An 8,585-nucleotide genomic window follows, 5' to 3' on the forward strand; every position below is an offset into this window, starting at 1 on the left:
TTGGTCTTGAAATTCACTGGAAAATTTTTTGGAATTCGAAGGATAAGTTCCGCCGACAGCCCCTGGCGGTTAGGCAGTTATAATGATGACTTTGGCAACACATTAAAACCACGTTTATGTGCGATTGTTAGCCGAATTACAGAATTTACAGAAACACAGTAGGTAGTGCAGAATTTTTAATACGCAATAAAATATCTTAAATTCGCCGCCATGAAATATTTTTCTTTGAACCCAGTGTGATGCCGCTTCATTTAAGCTAAATTTATGCTTATCCCAAGCATTGGTTTCTTTTCTCTCTAAATTAGCTTGAATCCAAATGAAAAATAATCTTGGTGGCAAATTCAAGGATTAACATGCTTGAGCCAGAGCCTTTTTTTTAAATGAATACGCGAAAAGATACAATTTGAATCGGAGACGTACTTTTGAGTAACATTCGATCTTTTTATAATGGACAAAACTTTATCGTGGGGATAAAAGAAAAAAAGAGGGAAAAAATGGTAAAAAAAGAAAAAGAAAACATTTTGGAACGAGAGATAGGTAACACAGGCAGGTCCGTGCAATCTCCGACTGAAAGCATAATTACAACAATTTATACAAAGGAAGTCTGTGCTAATTCTTTACCAATATTTTTAAATTTTTCCGGGCATTTAGTTTTTATTTTCTGGGAAAGCACTGCTTTAATTTTGAGAGAGCTTTACTTGCAGCGCTTTATCAAAAATGCAAAAAAAAAAATGGCAGGAAAAAGTTAAAAACATTGGTGGCCATCGAGAAATTTTCCTCTTGGCTATCAAGTCTATATGCGATACAATTACAATTACAATTCATAACAAGGAAGTCTGAATTCTTTACCAATATTTCTAACTTTTTCCAGCCATTTTTTTTTTATTCTTTGGTACAGCACTGTGGTACTTTCGAGAGAGCTTTACTTCCAGCGTTTTACCAAAAAATAAAAAAAATGAAGCAGGGAAAAGTTAAAAATATTGGTGAACAACAGACCAACCCTCGAGGAATTTTATTCTCGGCTTACAAGTCTGTATTCAATGGAAATCCTGACGGGTCTTTGGTTTAACTGGGTTTTACAGCGCCAAAAGCACAGCATAAGTATGAATGACCCCAGATTCCGCGTGAAAACGTGGAAAACTTGGTAAAAAATTCCGTCGACAGCCCCTGACGGTTAGGCAATTCCAACAATCCCAGTCGCTGCGCTGGGTGTGGTAAGTAAAAACGACCTGTATCAATATTTGCTGGGCTCATCCAACATAAAAGAAAATATGGCAAAACACTGAGGTACTTTCGTGTCTGTTAAGATATAAGTTTTGCCCATACTGCCGTAGATACTGAAACAAATATTTTAAGTAGAAAGAGGTAAGGTGTTTTTTTCTCCTCTTTCAGAGTCAACCTTGATGGAACCTTTAATCTTCAAGCAAACAGTGTGTCTTTGTGTGCCAGAGATGCAGCCCAATGGAGAGAAAATACAATTTAATTCGATTTATTTAGTGACTTATGTCCTGCTCACATTTACTTGCTTAATTCGTCGCTCCGCTGACGTGAGGGCGTATCTCGATTTCCGGATGAGCCCCAGAAAGCATGGATTTATGCGTAAAACAAGGCTCATCTGGAAACTGAGATACGCCTCTACGTCAGAAGAGCGACGAATTGCCCTCACTGCCTGTTTCGTCTCTGCCTGTACACAGTACAGCGATTTCGGCCAGGCAGTGAGGGTCAATACTAACATGCTGAGGAAAAAGGCCCTAAGAACCCTCCGACGTTGCCGGATTTCTTTTGATAATATACAATTTCAGAGACAAATTTTTGAATTGTTTCCAATTTAGCATACACTGGAAAAAAAACACATTGGATCTAGAGTCCGAACTCTTGAAAACATTGACAAGAAAAAGGACTTTTGATTCAATCAGATTTAAGCTTAAATCAAAAGAAAATCCGCTCAAATTAAGAGGCTTGGTTCTTGATTTAAGCTTAAATCTGAATCAAGAGTATTTTTTCTTGTCGATGTTTTTAAGAGTCTGGACTCTAGATCCAATGTGTTTTTTTTTCCCCAGTGTAGAATTTTAATTGAAATTTAATATAAATCTGAGAACTCATCACTACCTACTTGTATCATTACTCGTCGAAAAAATAATTATTTTTTCGGATGAAACTGGGCAAAATTGTGCCCTCACTGCCTGTTTCGTCTCTGCCTGCACAAGGTACAGCGATTTCGACCAGGCAGTGAGGGTCAATACTAACATGCTGAGGAAAAAGGCCCTAAGAACCTTCCGACGTTGCCGGATTTCTTTCGATAATATATAAAGATTCCGATTAAGATTTGTAAATATTTTTGTCCAATTTTTCAGAGAATTTTAATTGGAATTTAATCCAAAATATATTTGGGAGTAATATTTATTACTTTTCTCAAAAATAATTATTTTTTCGAATGGAACTGGGCAAAATTTTGCCCTCACTGCCTGTTTCGTCTCTGCCTGCACACAGTACAGCGATTTCGACCAGGCAGTGAGGGTCAATACTAACATGCTAAGGAAAAAGGCCGTATGAACATTCCGACGTTGCCAGATTTTTTTAGATAATATATGAAGATTCCTATGAAGATTTTTGAATATATTTGTCCAATTTTTCAGAGAATTTCATTCGAAATTTAATCCAAATTATTTCGGGGAGTAGGTAATATTTAGAACATATCTCAAAAATAAATATTTATCCGGATGGAACTAGGCAACGTTTGAATGCACATACGGCGTTTTTCCTTAGAATAGTGGAAGAGCTGATCTCAGGCCACAACCAGTACACCCTCATACTACAAAATATGTGAGGACAACCTACAAAGCCCTAATATCTGTTTCTTGTTGAATTCGCCAGGCATTTAACACCGAGGCAAATCCAATTCAGAAAAAAAAAAATTAACTAATTGTAAGACAAACAGTCTAATGTTAACCTGTATAATCTGCTTAAAAAATTACGAAGAGTTGATCCTTAACGAACATTTGAGTTACATGTGAAACAGAGAAATAAAACTGTGACAAGGAAGAAAAACGCCGGAAAACACGTAGAGCACTTGCGAAAAACTGCGTAAACCATCAAGAAGTTCAGAGTCCAAACCAACCTACAAAGTCTCTCGGATTTTAGAAAGAAGGAGGGTGAAAAAGTAAAATGTTACCCCACCCACTGAAGGTGTTCTCATTATGCCGATTCCCTTAATGTTCACGAAGGAAGAAAGCGAACCCTCGCCCTTCTTTGCTAAGTCACAAGTCTTCATTCGTCACAAATTCATTGAGAGTAATAGAGGGCTGAACTTTAGAAGGATTGCCGCCGAGAAGACGAAACTTTGCGAAAATTAAACTATTCTAGGGTCAGTGATGCGGGCCCACGGCTGTAAGGGGCCTAAGAGCCTGCTGAATCTATTTATTTATTTTTTTTAAAATTATTTTATTTATTATTTAGTAGCCTGCGTATTCATATGGGTGGATTTCAGCTAATGGGAGAAAATGGTTCTGAAAAAAAGTTAAAAAGTGATTTGGCCATATCAAGCTAAAAACTACTTTTCTGTTATCTTAGAGCTCCATAGGTACTATAGGATTTAATTACGTGCATCGCAATATCTTTACGATTATTTTTCTTTACCAAACCTGACATGTCAGGTTTGGTGACGTCACCAAACTGACATTTTGCTGTTATTAATTTTTTCTGCCAATTTACAGTAACAAAATCAAACAAATCATTGAGGTTAGGTCGAGAGGCCACCTGTAGATGTGAGAAAAAAATATTTGCTCACATATTCCTTGCATATTCCACCAAAAGTTTTGATGGAAAATAGCGTCACCAAACTGGCATTGAATAAGTGAGACACTCCAAAAACCATGGAAAAAACTGAAATTATGCTGAAATTGGAAGAAATATGTGGACTTGGTCAAAGGCACGTCTGTTCTTTCTCCTTTTCCGCACTCAGTCATGCCTTAATCCGCACACAAGCGCAATCTCTTGAGTGGCCACAAACTAAAACGCATAGCGTCACCAGACTGACATAATATTGAGTTACACGCTTCAAGTCTCAAATTAAATTGAATAATACAGTTTTCTGGTGTTTCGATGCATATTATACCAAACAATATACACTCAAGACTTTAAAAAAAATTAGACAAAGCTCGCAAAAGGTCCTGGTTTATTTATATAACGATTTGATACATTGGTTACCACCAAGTTACACGTCACAAAACTGACATTTTCACTGTTTAGCACGTTGAAAAAAAGGTTTAGAGTTATTCAAATCTCCTGAGGAATTTTTTCGTGGTTAGTGTGACCTGCTTCTACGCAAAAAACCAAACATCGAGAGAAAATATTATAATTGAAAGTTTTGAGCAACCAGTTACACGTCTTTCCCATATTTTCTCCCATTAGCTGAAATCCACCCATATGAAGTCGTGGCCGTTTCTAAAGTAGGTATGGTCATAGTGGGTGCCTGGGCACAGAGAATCGAGGTGAGCTTTAAGTTTAATTTCAAAGAGGGGCCTTGAGGTGAGCTCTCTATAAGCTCGGTTTCCACGATTAAAATGAGCACATCAAAATGGGTCATCCATGCAACTACTGAGAGTTGCCGATCAAGATCAATAGGTGCCTCTAAATTTGTTTTACTTTTTTTTTTCCTGTTAAGTACTTGTTATACCTTTGACAAGTGCGTGGCACTTGCCACGCTTGGTTTTTTTCCCGCTCACATGGGAACGGGAGCGCAATTACTCTTCCCTCCCGGATAAATTTTGGAAAAAAAGAGGAAAAGTTATCGAGGCCTTCCGATAAAAACGCAAGGGAGGGGGCGCAAGCCTCCCCTTCCAGAGGCCAGCAGTGGGGCGATTGCCCCATAATCGTCAATGGAGAGGGCCCCGCTGGGAGCGCTAGGGCCCATTATGACATGATTTTTATGAGCCCACCGAGACCCCCATGGACTTTTTCAAAGAATTTCAGAGGGGGCCCTTCAGCGCCTGAGGAGGCGCAAGCCTCCCCTTCCAGAGGCCAGCAGTGGGGCGATTGCCCCATAATCCTTAACGGAGAGGGCCCCGCTGGGAGCGCTAGGGCCCATTATGACATGATTTTTATGAGCCCACCGAGACCCCCATGGACTTTTTCAAAGAATTTCAGAGGGGGCCCTTCAGGGCCTCTCCTAAACTTAAGAGTTCCCCTTTTTATAAGAGGCCGCCACATATTCATTCCGGTCCGGCCTGTCTCCTAAACATTTCGGAGCCAGCCCCCCCCCCCCCCCCCCATCAATGACACGACTGAGGCAGGGTATTACATAAATATCTTATGATACTAAGGTCGTGGTTTATGCGACCAAAAAGTAGAGGCACCACTTAGTTTCGATCGGCAACACGATGGCATCGTCGCATCGAGGACCCAATTCGATGGGCTCCGTGTCCATCGTGGAAACCCAGCTCTACGCACTAGACACACGGTCCAAGTGAAACTCCGACGTGGTGGCTGCTTGGCCGAGTGTCGACATGGATCCCATCAAAGCAGAGCGACCCGCTCTGCTTTGGACAGATCCATGCCGACACTAGGCTAGACAGCCACCACTTCGGAGCGGCACTTGGACCGTGTGTCCGGGGCTTAGGCCCCTGGATAGTTCCGCTGTCGCCGCGACCTGCTCGCACGGTCGTAGCGCCGCAACAACGATCGCCGCTCGGCCAGCTCCGGCGAGGGGTCCGTCCGCAGATCGCCCGGACCTGCGGGCTCTGACCCTGTGACGGTGCCTGAAACCCTGTGAATCGCCTGCTGCATGGACAGGACACAGGTTACCCGAGGCAATCGTTGCACGAGCAAATCGCGAAGGGATCCCCGTCCGAGTGGAGCTCACCACCGCTCGCCGGTGAGCACCGGTGAGTGTTGATGACCTTCACTTGGGTGGGGGTCCGATCGGACATACGTTCGTGTAACGAGAGCCTTGGAGTCAACGGTGCGTCCACGCGGTTCGTCCGACGGCCAGGCGAGCGATACGTCGAACAGCCTCCCGGACGCTCTGTCCGGAGACCGAGCGTCCGGCGGACTGCTCGGCGGAGCGCTCGTCCGGCCGTCAGGCGAGCTGTGTGGACGCACCTGCGTGTGATGAGATGAGTGAAATGAGATGAGATGAAATGAAATGGAATTAGATAGGAAAGGATGGGATGGGATGGAATGAGATGAGATGGAATGAAATGATATTAAATTAAAGAAAATAAAATGTAAACAAAATATATTTACCTAAGTTACTTACCATGTTACCTAAAGATAAAGAGAAAATTATATTACATTACATTAAAGAAATATACTTACCTGAGTTACTTACCTTGTTACCTAAAGATGAGAGAGGAGCAAGAGAAGTTGGAAGAGCAAGAAGCATGCGAAGATAGAAGGAATGAAGGAGCTGAAGGCAAGAAGTATTTAGGGATGGAGTTTATGAAGGAGCTGAAGGTAAGAAGTGTGAATGGATAGAGAAGATGAAGGAGCTGAGGTAAGAAGTGCGAATGGATAGAAAAGATGAAGGAGCTGAGGGCAAGATGATTGGACTAACATTCTGAGTTGAGGAGCTAATATTTCTGGCTCATTTTAGAGACAACATAATGTGTTATGAGTTTCTCCACGTAGATAAGTGTTTAAGCCAGAAATAATGGTTCCGTATTGCAAAATATAGTCCAATTGTTACAATAAGAAAGTTAGAGACAATGATAAACATTTCTTTAAAATGGAATCAGAAACTTCGGAGAAACAATCAGAATTGGCTGCAAAAATAACCCTAATGCCTGCCAAGTGAGTGTTAAGAAGAGGGAGGGGTGGGAATGTTTTGGAGGTTCGTTCTCGTTCTGAATGACTGTCAGGGGATAAATAATTAAAATTAGTTTGTTTACGTTGAGTAAAAAAAATTCGATATTCTTATGTTGAAAAAATTTTATACCTAGTATCTGTTGTACCACACATTGATGTATTAAATACAAAGATGAGCTTTCCCTTTGAAATTCAGATTTGGACTGCATTTTGCAATAAGGAACTAAAATTTCAGGCTTACTGGTAAAAACACCTATGCGCATAGGGGAACCGGTGGCACATATGCTGATTCTGAAATAATTCAGAAATTGTAGTTCCTAATTGCAAAATGTGGTCCATTTCGGGAGGAGGTATTTCATAAAGAGCCGCTCGATTATTGCGTACGCTACATAGGGTGATTTAATGACCGCCATATTTTGTGTCAGAGCGACATGCAATATATCGCACTGATTAGTTCTCATGTATTTGGCTACATGTCATTTTTATCGAATTTTTAGATCGAATTTCTGTTGTCACGAGACTAGAGAAATCACTTGCCAAAGACAAACCAATTCAACGTAATAAAGGCAGAGTTTTATCAGGATAAAAATATCGAATTCAAGAGCATAAATATCGCATTCGATACAGCTAACTTTTTTACGTCGAATTTTTTTGTCAAATTTTTAAGTGAATTCTTTAGTCTCGTGACAACAGAAATGCGATTGTAAAATTCGATAAACATGACAAATAACTGAGAACATGGAACTGATCGATGGGACATATCCCATGTTGTTCTGCCACAAAATATGACGGTCATCAAGTCACCTTACTTAGGGGGGACTAGCCCTTTCATTACCACGCACGGATATATCCGTGATTGCAGCGCAAAGCGCTTCCCCGCGCCACGATCTACCCTGCGATCTAGCTGTTCTCTATATGAACCGAATTCAACCTGTGAGGAGTGCTATCTATCGGGAAAAAGATGAACTACAACGCTGGCTTGTTTTTATGTTGATCCGCTAGATAGCGCGCGCACTGTATGACCGGGAAAGTTTGATTCGCACGCGAGGAAATTTATACAAAATAGGTTCATGGTTATGTCGTTGTTTTTCGATCGTAAAGGATTATTTTGTGCATTTCTTTTCAAGTACGTTTATTCTACAACCTATCAAGATCATCTGTACAAAATTTCAAGTTGCTGGGATGAGCAGGGAACACATAACAGTAAGAATACTGAAACAACAATTACACAGCAAGCGCGCGGAAAAATAACCCGGTTTCTGGGGATGGGTCACCTGCTAGGCTTTACGAAGGAGGATGGGGGGGGGGGGGGGGGGGGCTGTCGAGTCCAGTCCTACGATAGCTTCTCATCTCAAATGAATAAAATATTACAGCCACTCACTGGTCAGAAATTTTTCTGTTAAAAACTCGTATCTCATCTCAAATGGGAAAAACAATATTAGGTATTCAACATTAATAATTTTATGCGGGTACTCTCCGTTACTTTCTGAAACATGGAGGGGGGGGGGGGCGGCTAATCGTGTTCAGTCCTACGAAAGCTTCTCATCTCAAATTAATAAAATATTAAAATATTACAGTCACTCACTGGTCAGAAATTTTTCGATTAAAGACTCTCATCTCATCTCAACTTGAAAAAACCAACATTATTCAACATAAATAATTCTCTTCGGTTTATCTCCGTTACTTTCTAGAGCATGGGGGAGGGGGGAGGAGGTACCTGGTCATTCTGACATATTTGAAGAGGGGGGGGGGGGAGGCTAATCGTGTTCAGTCCTACGAAA

This window comes from Bemisia tabaci, chromosome 6, assembly GCF_918797505.1.
Source record: "Bemisia tabaci chromosome 6, PGI_BMITA_v3".
NCBI lineage: Eukaryota > Metazoa > Arthropoda > Insecta > Hemiptera > Aleyrodidae > Bemisia > Bemisia tabaci.